Genomic DNA, 15,315 nt, shown 5'->3' on the forward strand with positions numbered 1-15,315 from the left:
GATTCACCAGTTACATGATGGCAAATATTTCAGATCCATTCAGTGACATATGCTCTTATGTAATCATAAACTCACAGACAGAGATCTCTATCTCTGTCATTATTTATTCCAGTTTCTTTTCTTGCTCTGTATGTCCCTCATGCTTCATTCTTTCTACAGTAACCTTAACCTCTTGCACTAGCAGTATCACACCTTATAAAAATAAAGGCCTTGTACTTGAAATGTCTCCCCCTCACTGCTTGTTACATAGAGCTTTTAAGATGTCCTTAAAATATCTTTGGCTGACAATTGTCTCTTCCACATCATCTCCACCAGTAAGTTCTGGCTCAACCTACTCCCTGGACACTCCATGCTTCCTCTCACTTCATGCATCAAGTATTTCCTAATTCTCTCCTCTGCTACTGATGTTATGAAAACCAGTGAAGCTCCGCTGCTTAGAAACAGGATGAACACTAAAGAATCAGCTCACTGTTTGTAAAGTGCCATATAAAATCACCATATAAATCACTTATTGAATAATAAAAGCATATCCTGTTCCACCAAACATGTTCTCATATCTTAATGTTCTAATGAATTCACTGGAAAGTCACTTAAATTAGTGAGCAACACAGGGATCCTCCTGTGAATTGCCAAAGGAATCCTCCAAGAAAGATTAAGAAATTGATAACTATGCAAATGATATATATATAACTTCTGATTTCCTACTTGCTTTTTCTTTATTAAAAGAAGGATTTTCTCCATGAGGCTTACTGTTTTTTAATGAATGTTCTGGGAAAGGGAGCCATTCATGAAGAAAGACTATATATTTCATTGCAAGGTGCTCTAAAATCTATCACTCATTTAAATTAAAATAAGGATGTTTTCACATTAGTCTCCACAGGATGATAAAACAGTCACTTATCAACAGTTTACCACCCAGCATTTGGTAAGATTCATTTGATCTCAATCTAAATGAAAGATGTAGCTATCATCATATCATGAACACGGTTCAAACCCACACATCGTTCATTCATTTGTGATCAGATGGGAACTGGTTTCAGTGATCTCATACTGATTTGTGAAACCTCCTATCACTACATCTTGTCATTCCTCTGATTTTTAAAAGGTTGGCAGTAAAGTTGGCTTTGGAGTTGGTTTTCAGGCACTCAAATGAAAAAAAAAAAAAAAAGAAAGAAAAAAAGAAAAACCCACACAACAACTTTGGGAGAAAGCCAGAATTTTCTTGGAAGTTTCCTTGATGAAGGAGTAGGAGTGGGGTAGAGCAATATCCTTGATTTTGGCAACAAATCTTTCTTCTGGCAACTTCATTAAAAAGCCATTCCACTTTATGAGTTATCAGCAAAGAGCTGGCATTTCTGAGTGTGACTGATGGTCCTCCCTGTGCTGATAAAGTTAGAAACATCAATAATTCTTAGATTAATTGCTTAGAGAATTTCCAAGAGGCAAACATTTCCTTATTTTTAGACCCTTGTTTTCTGCTGTAGTCAAAGCAGTAGAGGCCAAAGTTCAGCTACATGTACTTCACTTAAACCATGGGATCCCTGTAATCTGAGTGCACAGAAACAAGTGTGCATCAGTGCTATGTGGGCAGGGGTGTCCTATGGTGACCCCCCAATTCCCAGTCCCTGAAAAAATCCTGATTTATCTCACAGAGACCTGGAAGCAGTCTTCTTGCCCATGTATCTCTATATCCTTCCAAAGGAGCCTGAGAGATGGACATACTAGGGCCTCTAACAGGGACTACTGGGTGCCAGGATCATGAGTGCATGGAGGACAATCCATGCGCCATGATGCTGGCTCAACCATAATGAAGTTTTCCATGTTGCTAGCGAGTGGCAAAAAATCTGTATTGGCCAAAAGGTGAGGATCCACACCAGCAGCGACAGGGCCTGCTGGAGTCCTGGCACAACAGTTGTTATAGCCACCTCAAGCACAAAATTGAAATTTGGGAAGCTGCTGTGAAATGATGCAAGTTTCATTACTTAGGTTTTCCCTGTTGCTTATACAGGAAAAAAAAGGTCTTTCTGAACAAGTTTTGTGTAGCCTTCTCCACCCACTACTTAATATGCATCTGGAAATCCAATAATGGGTTTGTTTTCTGACTGAAGGTCTATATTAGTGCTCCTGAAAGGCCCCACATGCTGTCCCTTAGCAGGGTACCAGCAGGTCGTCCTCCGTACAAATCTTTTGTGTTCTCACTCCCCTTTGCATATGATATTGACAGAAAAGGATAAATACTGCTGAACTAGGTGAGAATTGTTACAAACCACTGCTAAGAAGCTCTATTTGTGAAGAAAGATCTTCACAAATCTTTTATCTGACCACCGAATGAGGTAAAAATAAATGGACTCTCACAGGTACCTTAGTGGGTCAGACAAAGCAGTGAGCCCCAAGGTAAACACAGGAGAGAAACAGGTTGTCTGTAAATTAATCATTGTTAATGCACTACAAACATGACAGAAAAGGATAATTAGCATGTTTGAAGCAGAGAGGGATATTAGTGGAGGGGGAGGTGGTCGTTAACAGGGCGATAGGCAGTTGTCAACTGAAAAGCAACAGATTAGCAAAAGCCTGGTGAGAGGTGTATTGCAGTGGGCCACAAACTGGCAAACCTAAGACTCTGGTCTGTATTAGACACCTCAAGCTCATTTCAAAGATTTTAAACAGACCTCCTCTTCAGGATCAGGACTGTGAGACCAGTATTAGAGTGACCATTTTACAAAAGAACATTTTCCTCATTATGATTATATATCTATTTCTCAGTTGTTCATGTGAACTCATTCTAACTTGCAGACCTTATGCAGTCTCATCTTCTTAATTTTAAAGGAGGCAGATGATGCATTAAAAGATCTGTATCATATCTGGGGACAAACATGCCCCAGATTTTGAAGACCTCGGACAGCTTTGGCAAGGCCTGATGTCATCTGATGATTCTTGGTTCTTGTGACAATTGACTTCTGCTGATTAACTGGGTGAGGTTGGAGGCTACTTGAAAACAAGTGGGAGATCTCAGGAAAAAACTTATTTCCAGGTGTGACCTCACTCCAGCCCAGGCTGTACTTCTTTAATGGTTTCTCCATGTAGATTCCAGCCTGTAACACTCATCAATATATGCCAAAGGTACATTCTGCTTTTTCACAGTATATAAACTAATCTAATAAAAATATTATCTCCCTTACAAGTCTCTTAGTCTCTTAAACCATCATGGTGACAACACCTGTTTCACACGACATGGGCAGGTGTATCCTTGCACACATGTATTCACTTGTCTAATTCGTGACTGATGTCAATAAAGTATAGCATGAAGAAATGGAGAGGGCAACTCCTGAATGCTGTAACAGGTCTGAACACAGACACCTCACAGTCAAGCAGATGCTCAGTTTTGCCAACATCTTATCAGCCAGGAGGTTCGAGTTGTTCATCTATGCACACACGCAGGGGATTGTTTTCCTTCTGGCCCAACGTAGAAGGTAGAACTGGACTGCCTAGCCCAAACGCATAGCAACAACTTGAGGACCTATCTCCAAATGCCCTCTGCACCAGGCAGCATGTGGGGCCTTACACTGAGCAGAGCATGTGCTGTCCAGCTCCCCTTGGAATCATGAGCACGGGCATCCTATTTTACACATTTCATCTAGAATCTAATTTTGCTCTTTATTAAATAAACCAGTCATTTTAGGCACAGCTTTAAAGTGGGTCCAAAGTAAACAAGGATGCTCACAAAGATTAGACAGTTCAGGGTTATCATGAAATTATTTGTTCTTCAGAATATGTGTGAGATGCTCAGAGAAAGTAACCTCTGTGTGTAGTAACTGGACTGGAGAAATTATGAAAGGAGCTACATTTTGAAGAATAAAAAAATCCTACATTTGACAGAGGTTTGACAGAATGCTAAGATGATTTCTTCTCTCATTCTGAGTCATTCTATATATATATCCTGAATTACCAACATGCTAATGGTCACAGAGGTGAAAGAGCAGTTTGCTTAAATTTGTATAATTGTACTGTATTACATATACACACATTATACACAAAGCACAGACTGTTTTTTCCAATACTGTTGCCAGATCTGACACCCAAATTTAAGCAAAGCAAATAATTGATGCAAAGAGGGACAAAAATATCATCACTGAACAGTATGTTGTTTCCTAAAAAATGCAACACATGAACTTTGAAAGCAGCCTCAAACAAAAAAGCATTATTGTGTTGATTTTTTTCTGCAGAAGTCTGTCTCAGCAGATTACCACTCTTGTCTCCATTGAATGGCCACTTGGGAAATCACATTTCTCATCTGGGAGTTCTGCAGCTCTTATATGTTCCAAACTCATTTATTTACAAAGCTAGCTGTTAACAAAAGAATATTTAATTAAAATTTGACTGAAAAATGCCTAGAATATCTCATTCACAGAGGAAACTATGGCTCCTCGATGAGATGATCTTCTAGAAACACACTGAGACCCTACTGAAAGGTGCATTGTAATCACCACAGAACAAAGATGTCTGGATGCATCTTATTATTTCTGAGAAAGACACATAGATCGGACTGTTTGAAATAGGAAGCTCTCCAGATATTTCTTGAGATATTCACAGATGCATACTCAAGTAAATGGGCAAAGTTGCACTTAATGGGACATTAATGCGGGTAAGTCCCCTTGTATGGGCATACACAGAAAGACTCAAACTATTCGGGGTGGAGAGTTGTGGTGTGATGCAAGGGAGGTTCCACTGATTTGCAAGTAAAGACTCTCTCTACATTTGAGGAAGCACTGAATAAAAGGCTCAGTGGTGCACAGCTCTTGAATTATAAGTAAATTCCCCCTCTCCAAAGCGATCTTCCTCATTCACAAAGAGATCCCACTCTTGAATTTCTTCAACTAGTTTCCAAGGGGTGTCACAAAAACAAAGCATAAATGAAAGGCACATCTCACTGCATTAATATATATGCTCTAATTATGTGAAAATAGGTGCAAGCTAGAAGAGTTGAGAGATGAAAGCACAGATCACCCAGATTTCAACTTTTCCAAATATTTGACTTTGAAAATTCACCTTTATCTTTTCATGTAATACATGTATATGTACATGTATGAATTATGTGTATATATATACTATATATGTATATATACATGGTGCATATGTATATAACATTAGCCTAAATAATATAGAATGATGGACACACTTCTCAAGAGAAGGAAACAAGAGACTCCCTGATTAGGTTATCAGATGGTAGATTAGTACAAACCAGACTGGGAAGCAGGCTGCAGAGGTGGGATGCCAGATTTAACTGTGATTGCCTTGAGGAGAGAACCAAATGGATCCTTCAGATCTGCTAGATGGGACAGATCTGAGGTCAGTCACCAGAGCTGCTTTGCACAGAACTGAGTGCACCTTCACATGACCTTGGCACTGCAGGTCTGTCGAGCTGCCGTAGTGAGAGATGTGATCAGACATGCACGGAGTGAGAAGCAGATATTGGAAACTGAGCACTTGTTTCTCTTCCATGACTGCAAACTAAAAACGTGCCTTAAGTAAGGGATTGCCTAAAAATGTGCTGCCCACTGAATGGACCCTCTCCTGCTTCCTCTCCTGCTCCAGGGAGATTATGTTTCTGATCTATGAAGGTAACAGATAATTTCTATCCTACACCAACTCAGCCAGGCTAGGTAGCATTGTATTAAGCTTTCACCAAGTTATTTAGGGTTAAGTCCATAGCTTTATACTACTGTTGTAGAAAGAATCAGGTCCTAAAGCCCAAAGCTCAAGCCCTCTGTCAGCTGGACTCACTGCCACCAGGGAAATGACACTACCTCTGAGAAACAGGTGAATGGGAAAAATGAGAGTTTTAGATAGTGGATAGTGCACTGTAGGCGTGAAATAACGCGAGGGGACACATTTAATTACATAGACTACATAGACAAAAGCAGCTTCTACAGCAATAAAATGGATTGCAACTTAGCAAAATAACTGCATAGCCAAAAATAAAGGCAAAAAGATGACAGCCAACCTTCGTATGGTCAAAGGAGAAGGGACTGTTGGGCAGCCAGCCTGCACCCTGCCACAGCTGAGAGGCACGTCCGTCATCAGTCAGCTATCCCCCTGCTCGCCCAGGGCAGCTGTGTGGTGGAGATGCTGTAAGCACTACTTAGTAGCAGGGATTGTGAGAAGCTGCTATACGCTGACCACACGTCTCACTGTGGGACTTTCTGCAGCCATTGACCCTGACCTAAACTGCTCCCTTTAGCATTTCTGTTTCCATTTGGGGTTTCAGTGAGAATCCCATGCTGGATATCCCTCTATAGCCTGCACTCTGCTTTTGAGGGAAAGACAGCACTGTCCTTTGCCCTGTTTGCAAAATCTTTAAATCAGTGTTCATCAGCATAATTGCTGCTGAGATTATAGTTGGCTTAGTACATTAATTGCTTCAAGTTAGCAGCAGCACTAGCTAGAGCAAACTCCAACACAAAGAGGAGCCAGGCAACAACAACAAAACAACGAAATCTCGTAACTCATCAAAAAGGTGATACCTAGCAGCTCCAAGTCAAGAAAATACTAAAGAGGGAGTTAAACAACATTGGACTAGAGCAACTGTCTTTAGAAGGGATTGGGAGAGCAGTCTGAATATGCAGATCTGAATTCACATCTTGGGAGCTACTTCTCCAGGGCATTCACCTTCCCAACACTTCAGTCCATCAAGGAAGCCTTTGGTGAAGAGCTCAGACACAGAGCAACAAGACACAGATCCAGATAAGTTTAGACACTGAAAGTAAGAACAAGATGAGAAGCAGGGTTCTTCCATCCAAATGTGCTCAAGCCAACCAACCAAAAGTCCCTGCTCAGCAGCCATTTGTCCCTGGAAGTGTGCAGACATCAGAAGTTGCCTTTTTATCACATTTCTCAGCATAAACCAAGTTACATACTGGTCTCAGTAGGACTCAGCGTCTACCTCATACTTGATCTTTCTTATGATCCAGAAACTACTTGTTTCTTTGGCCTGAGAGAGTCTAGTGCGGAGGTGTGCACAGGGAGATGGCAAGGCTCTCATGACATGCTGGCATCACCACTATTTACAGACAAAATGTTGAACATAGGCAACCTTGTATTTGATTTTCTCTGTCCAGAAAGCTTTAATGAACAGATCTTCTATACTGTGACACATGTGGTAATGTTGTCTAAGTAAAGAGGAACAGACCAAGGACAGTCCATCAGGGACCTAGGGGACTGCATGCACTGCAGTCCTGTTGACTGAGCAATCTTCTGGGTAACTATTTTCTCTCTTCACAAATCAGAAGTGCCACAATGTGGTGGAGAAGAAGCTTCTTGCAAGGTCTCGTGTTTTAATAAATCCCAGAGGTTTGTCTGCACAGTGGGGATGCTGAAGTGTGCCTATGTTGTCAACACCTAGGTGGCTTACCAGGAGCTTCTGCATGGCCCATACAGGCGTGATGTACAACTACACAGAGAGAGGGGCCCTGGCTCAACAGTGCTTCTTTGGGTGGAAACCAGAGGGTTTGAAGGACATGCTCAGTCCTTTGGGGTCACCAGTGGCCAGGAGAAGGATTGGAAACTCCTTGCCTATTTTCTACAGCATGGTTTTCACCTACCTCTGACTGCTGCTAATACCAGTCTAATATTCAGTCTTTAAGATGTAAAGAAACTGGTTTCCTCACATCTACTTAGAAGGTGTAGGCAAAGTGCATGCTAGCATATATTAATTAACTTCTGCTCTTTTTCTCTAGGAAAACTATAAACAATAAAAATGGATTTTTTTTTTACTGAAGACTCCTAAAATGTCAGCTGTACCTTAGTGAATGGAACAAAAAGAAAGTAATTAAACATCTGCCAGAAAATAGCTAGAAAATTCTGAAGGTTGTGGCCATGGTAACAGACACTAGCTTAGGAAAAAGGAAATATCTGTAGTTATAATTCAACATAAAGATTGCTCATCTCCTTCCCAGAGCTGGAAGTTTACAATCAAAGCCTTGATGTGTGTGCTGGTCGCTCTGTTATGATTTCTTCCTATGCATGTGGCACAGTTATTATGAGGAACTACCATTTATAAGAACATGGTGTGGCGCAAGTGCTACATTCACTCTTATTTGAAGGAAGAAAAACTGTTCTTTTTTGGCAGTGGGCTGGAGCAATTGCTGGTGAAAGCTTTTGTGGAAAATTACAATGTAGCATGATGGAAGTGGGCCAGATCTTCCCCTAACATGCAGCTGTCTCTCTCCCTTAGATCAATGAAGCAATAGCTGCTTACACCAGAGTGAAGCCCAGCAGCTACAAGCAGTATTTCTGGAGGATCTTGAAGAATCGAGTCTGGAGACCTCCTTGGCTCAGCCAAGGGAGAACTGACAGCAACTGATGAGACTCCTCAAAAACACTCACCCCCATCAAACCCTGCTCACTGCCCGACTGCCTTCAGTGTCTCCTTTAACTCCCTCCTGGGGGACACGGCTGGAATAGTCCACTCCACCAGGCAATGCAGCTCCTTGAGCACATGCAAGTGGAGAAGGTGGTGGTCATTAATCAAACAAATCCCAACAAAATAAAAATCACAGCAGAGAGGGGCAGTACAAACTGAGACAGAGGTTGTGAGGGATAATATAGATATGCTGTGCACAGAGCTGATTGTCAGCTCCAAGAGCTGTACAGGATGTCAGAAACCACTTGCACCAAAAGCCAGCAGTGAAGGGCTTTTCTGAACGCAATATTTTACGCACCTGTGTGACAGCTTGTTCAAACAGGAGCTTGTAAGAAGTGTGCATATTGGCCAAAGAATCCAGGCAAAAGCTTTTTTCCACCCAGCTGCCTAATATCAGTCTTGGTTCATACGAGAATTGAAAACACTCTTTGAAATGTGCAGATGGTGAAACGCCTAGAAGATCTGGAAATAAGCAGGCAAAGGAAGACCTGGGGAACTGGTCCTGGTGAACCCTACTGAAACCACCAACTGGTATTTTTGAAGGCGTCCTGAAAACCTTGTCTGAGGTTCACATCTAGAACTGGGGTGAACCGCAGCTGCTGGCTGGAGGTCAGTTGTGAAGCTGGTGCAAGTAAATAGGTTGCAGTAGCTTTCTGTATGGACAGGGCAGGAGTGCCTGAAAACATTATATTTCTTATGTGATTTCCTTTTGAAGCACTCAAACAGTGCAAACAGCACTAATTTATTTGGATTTTGGTAATATAGAACTAATGCATATTTTTTCCCAGGGGGTTCCAAGCTAACAAGATGACACCATCACCTTATTGCAGATGCTTTTAGCATACCGTTTGGAGCATCGTACATTTGGGCCTTCATAAAGGAAAACAACATAACCAACACAAGGATTTCTTTTAGTCCTGATCAATTATTTAAAATGATGTTAAACTAGCACATACTGAGCACATTGCTAGAGCCTGCAATGTAAATACTGCCTTTTCAAATACAAAGACAACCAAATGCTTGGGAAAGTTTGGTGTAGCTTGCAAACTCCCCTAGCATGTCCAAGAGAAATAAAGCTACTGCCACCAACATTACATGGGCTTCATGCCTGTGGTTTCTAACAATGCCATCCTTGCAGCGTGGCCAGATGAAAAATTTAATTCAGTTAAGTTGCATAAGAAACTTTGGTCCCACTAGCAATGCAAGGCAGCTCAATCACGAGTGAAAATCAATGACCTGTTAAAACCTGTGATGCCTTAGGGGGTGGGGACCACAATACACCTGACTGCCTCTTTGCACAGCTGCCCCATGCACACAAAGCCACCTCTTTCCCTAGGTCTTGGCCACACCATAGTAGAGCCATTCCTGTCTCTGAGGCTGCAGAGATGGACAAGTTCAGTGGTTGCTCTGCTGAAGTCCAGCTTGAAATGCCCAGCTCTTGGGGTTTCCTTATGGGTTGCAATATCTATCCCTAAATTGCTGCCACAGGAGGCCTGTGGGTATTGAGCAATCCCCAGACACTATCCGACCTTGTGCAATGCCCAGTGTGTTCAGCCATTCCTCAGCCCAAAACATGTACAAAGCTTCAAGGTGTCTGCCCAGCACGCTGTACCACAGGCTGCTCTCTCCCTTCTCCGGTGCCACTTCTTGCGGCTGACCTGCAAGAGCCTGTGGGAAGCAGAACTTCCTGTTCCACCAGTACTCAGAAGCTACCCTTGTTTCCAGACCAGTAAGACTTCCAGAGCCTGGGCTGGCAGTGCTTGTGGCTATCCGAAACTCATGGGGAGAGGAAGGTGGTCAGGAACTGCTGCAGAAGTGGGGAGGGAGGAGGCAAGAGGAGGCAGGTCTTCTGCTGATGCAGAACAGCACTCCTCCTTATTTTGCTTGAAAGGCTTCTCCAAGTCCTGCTCCATACGACCTTTCACGTGAGCTGCAAAGAGTGACAGTGGATGCTGGTGCCCAGGAGGGGAATTTTAGTGCTGTTCTATTTCCTTCCCTGGAAGATTTGCTTTTGGAGGAGGAGGTCAGAGGTGCAGAGCAGCTACCTGAGGGAGGGCTTTCTTGCCTGCTGCTCTGAAGCATTGGAAATTGAGTGGTGTGGAGTGTGCCATGAAGCCTCACTTCACTGGAGCTTTTATCTTTTAAAATTAGGTTATCAAATTTATTGCTACAGTCACTTAATCTCAGAGTGCATTATCCGTACACATGATGGACTGGAATATGAACTAACTCTGTCAATAAAGTGACTGTCTGCATCTCGATTGCCAGATACAAGGAATTCAGTCTTCCCTTTGAGATGCTAAGCAGCTGCAGACTGGTACAGTCCTCTCCCTATGCTTTTGGTTCAGATGCTTCCTACATCCAAGTTTTCTCAGCAACAGATGATGCTCCAGGAGGGGAGGAGAAGGGGAGAAATCTGGCTTCAGGCACCTGGCTGCACACTGTGACCCTGCACTAGCCAGTGCAGTGCCTTGGGGACTGCTGCTCCCAGGGACATCTCCGACTGATACCACAAGCTCTGTATGTGCTGGGGATCCAGCTGCCTGGCTCTGCTCAACTTCAGCCCATGTCCTATTGACAAGAGAGGCAGAGACCAGCAAAAGTGTTCCCTCTGCTGGGTTCAGATCAGTAGGGAGCTGCCTTGGTGGAAGGGGTCCTCCACTGGAAATTCATAGCCAGAGCACCCAGTGTTGCCTGAACAGAGCAAGGGCACTGGGCTGGGTCAAAGCATGTGTGCAGGTACACGCTAAATGCTTTGAATCTAGAGACAATCTTTACTAAGTTACATTCTTCGACAGCAGCTCAGGAGGCAACTGTTTTAATATCAAACTCTCCACATTACTTACCTACAGAAAACAGGGGGCATGTAACTCCAGATTCAGAAACCTAAATTTAGCTGTCTCATACAAGCTATGGAAAGCTAGTCAATACCATCTCTGGAGTCTAGAGAGTGACCGAGCAAACTCCAAGTTCATGGGTTGATTTCAGGCAGAAACAGACATACTGGAGGCTAGTTTCACAAAACTGCTTGAGGAGAACACGGTCTCAGTTTGCTCAACATCCAATGTCAGATTGAATTATATCATTTGTTGTTGTGGAGTTCCTTTATTTTATCAAAAAGAGCTGGAAAATGCAACCTCATGACAAATTAAAGCCTTTTCTGCCCGATTGCTCAGCAGACAAATCCTCAAATCAATTGTTCTTAGAGCTGCAGCCAGGATAACTGTTCACCATGTGAGTAAGACAAAGTCTGGAGTGTAATGGGGGGATCTGGTCCTTGGCTTACAATATCTCAGATGTAGGCACATGATGAAGGCTTGTCAGCCAGCCCTCAATATACAAAAGTAAAAGCTAATTCTTCAGGTCAGAGAATGCTCTGATAAAAAAAAGCTAAGTTATAATGCAGGGAACAAGCTTAACTAGACTGATTTGATATTTCTGGAGGCTTTTTCCACTTCTTTTTAAAGGAAGAATTATACAGTTCTAATTTATACAACACATTCAGAAGAACTAGTTTTAACATTAAGAGATATCCAAAATCTGAACTGTTCAAGTGAAGGAGGGCAAGGACTGCTTTTCCTGTCATCAAAAGGGCAACCAAAGATTCAGTAATTTCTCCTCTCTTGCTTTATTTGAGCCTAAAAGAGAAGTAGCTCTGTTCTTTGGTTTGTGGGATGTCACCATCAACTCCTCCAAGTCTCTAAACCCTTTGGCACAAAGAAGAAAAGAAGACAGTTGGATCTTTGTGAGGAATCGCAGGGAGATGCTGGGGGAGAAGTCTTGCAGTCTTAATTGAAGAACTAGCAGGAATGTTGTTTTAGGACTACAAGATATTTATAGTCTCACCCATTTTGAATGTAAAGGGTACAAATATCATTTTTGCTATTCCTCTGCAGGCCAAGATCTGAGGAACACAGGCCAGAGCACAAAAGAATTTTCACCCCATTCCAAATTCCCATAAAAAAGTGTACTAAGCCTGAATAATGAGTTTAGTCATTTGAATCATGAATTTGGCTTCATAACCCACTGGGAGACTGAAGCAGAGCAAAACACGTCTGCTAACACCCCGACTTGAGCACCACAATTGGCAAGTCTGCTGAAGAGAGATATCAGACTGAAGTTGTAGAAATGTTAGAGGTTAGAACTGAAGTTTCTTGGCAGAACTGACCTTATATGGAAACCCTGTAGAAAGTCTGCCTGCACTGGCTTTCAAACCAGCACATAAGCTTTCATTTCTAATAGATATATAAATGCGTATAGAAATGTTAATTCAAAACCACTTTGTTAAAATCAAAGTAAATCATTCCTGCTGGGGGATGTGCTGGACAGAGTCAGACAGATGTTTCCTCTTTAAGGATCATGGATTGAAATGAAAGGGGAAATCTCAGGTGGAAGGTGGTTGCAATAGGGTTCTTCAAAGATGAGTCTTGGGATGGATCTTGTTTAACATTTTCATTAATAACCATGATGCATAATCTCAAAGCAGTGCAGTTGCTGATGACACCAAGATGAGAGGCACTGTCAGCAGGACAACCAGGCTACCACACAAGAAGAATGGGATGATTTTAGCACTGGAATAATGCAATGGGATGAAATTCCATATTACAAAGTGCAGTTTCTGAGGGACCAGTAGGCAGAATTAATGTTTTTAACTAGAAATGATGGAGTGGGAGGAAGAGCTAAGATCTTACATAGCCATAAGATAACTGGAAAACACCAATATGATGTGACCTGCAGGAGACAAGTGACGCTTCCTAATGAACCTGTTGAAACTGATCTGGTGAGTCCAGGGAGGGGGAAGTACCTATGCTACTAATGAAAACACAGCAGATTGTACCAGGGTTTGGAGGTACGAGGGCTCACCTAGATTACTGTAGTATATGGCCAGGAAAGCATGTTCAGGAAAAGGGATTTTGGCCCACAGTGGCTGCAGAGCAGGGCTGTTAAGCCAAATAAGGGAATGGAAAGCCTGTGCTCTCAGAGGAGACCAGAGGCACTCGGCTGTTTAGCCTAGCTAAAGAAAGGCCAAGAGGGGATATGGTTGTAGTCTATAAATACATCAGAGGGGGTAAACACTAAGGAAGGAGAAAAGCTATTTAAACTTAAGGACAATGCTGGCACAAGAACAAATGGGTATAAACTAGCCATGAATAAATTTTGGCTTGGAATGAGAAGCAAATCTCTAACCACTGGAGCAGTAAAGTCTGTGGAACAGTCTTCTCCGAAGATCACAAGACAAATGTCTTAGCTCATGTGAAAATGAGGTTTGAAAAATCCATAAATAGGGTCTATATGATGTAGATACCTGCAGTGGACTAGATGGGTCAGGAGGTCCCCTCCTGTTCTGCCTTCCTCTGGAAGACAAATGGCATCCTAAAAACCAAGAGTGCTTCTTACAGTGGACAAAGTATTTCTAGCACAAATGATCACCAAGAGGAGAGCCAAAGGCAGTAACATTAAGTAAAAGTGTTACGGTATCTCTGTCTTTCTCTGCAATATGTAATCTCCCGCTGCCACACATCAGTAATGTGGAGCAGCAGGAATGTGAGCAGGGGGTTATACAAGCAGATGAGTGAATGCCAGGACGCAGCAGACAGGTCAGGAGAGCCGGCCAGCTCTGTCAGTTCAAGCATCAGAGAGCACTGGGAGAAGCAATATGGTTATTGCAAAAAATTTAATTGAAATTAAGATTTACAAGTAACCTCAGTAAGATTCACAGCTGGTTGGGCTTAACCTTGGAGTCAAGAGGATTTGCAGAATATGTTGTCCAAATCTGTGAAATAGTAAGTTTTCCATTTTCTTCAAAAGTGAATTATGTACTCGGTTTCTATTCAGTATTGATGGAGAAATTCACACTTTCTACAAAGTTTTTCTTCCTTAATGTGATCCCTTTGTCTCCTATAGGGAACACAATAACTTATTATTACCACATAGCTTTTTCTTCTGAAGACCTCTGACCACTTTACAAAGATTACTGGGTGACAGCTGCCTTTCAGTGTAGACTGAATCAATGCACAGGAAGAGGAAGGAAAGGATTTTCTAAAACATCTGTATGGCTTTTCATATCAGCTGGTCCTGTGCTCCTGGACAGTTGGGGTCAGTTTTCAAGGTTCCTGGGTTGGCACGGACTTCCAAGGGGACCAGCACAAGACAGACTCCCATTAGGCACTGCCCAACCCTACCAGGGCACAGAGGCTGCTGGCACTTAAACCTCCTGACAGCCATCCTTCTGCTCCAGGGCATGCCCAGGACTGTCTGGGTTGTGACAGTGAGGAGGCATCTTGCCCCATGCTCCCCGCAAGCCACACCATGACAGACACGGATACTTTCACCTTCATGCAGCGGTGCCCTGAACACACAGGGCTGCTCCCATGGCCATGGTGCCCAGGTGCTGCTTCATCGCTCAGGCTTTGCACTCCTATATCCCTGCATTCCCGATCCCTCATCCCCAGCGTTACCTCACGTATCACTCTGCTGCTGGGCCTCCTCCTTTCCTCACTAGCCTCAGCACACTCATTCCTCCACAGGGAGAAAAATGACCCCCAGATATTAATGGCTGGAAAGTGCTTCAGGTAATAAAATAAAATAATATTCACCCTTTGATGCATCTTCTCTATGTTTCAAATATTATAAATCACAGTTTTAAGAAGGGCTGCTCCTGCTGTAAGTAACACAGATCCTTTGGATGCTGCAGGATACAGGAGATGTTCGATTCTGCTGTTTAGCTATCAGATGCTTATATGCAAAAAGTCAAGAAACTCTCCACTTAATGGAGAACACAGGTGGAAGGGAGCTGTCACTCTCGGATACCACCTTCAACTGAGTTTTCTCTTTTCCTCCTCCGAAAACAGTCTGCCCCAAGTTTGAAATAGCAATAAAGAACAAAACAGTAGTGA

The 15,315-nt window shown here is 42.7% G+C and overlaps 1 protein-coding gene across 2 annotated transcripts in view; it reads right to left on the reverse strand.

Moving 5' to 3' along the window:
* The window catches only part of NCALD (neurocalcin delta), a 58,700-nt gene that overhangs the window by 31,086 nt on the left and 12,299 nt on the right, over nt 1-15,315 (reverse strand). The window lies entirely within an intron of this gene.

This window comes from Strix uralensis, chromosome 1 (genome assembly GCF_047716275.1).
Source record: "Strix uralensis isolate ZFMK-TIS-50842 chromosome 1, bStrUra1, whole genome shotgun sequence".
NCBI lineage: Eukaryota > Metazoa > Chordata > Aves > Strigiformes > Strigidae > Strix > Strix uralensis.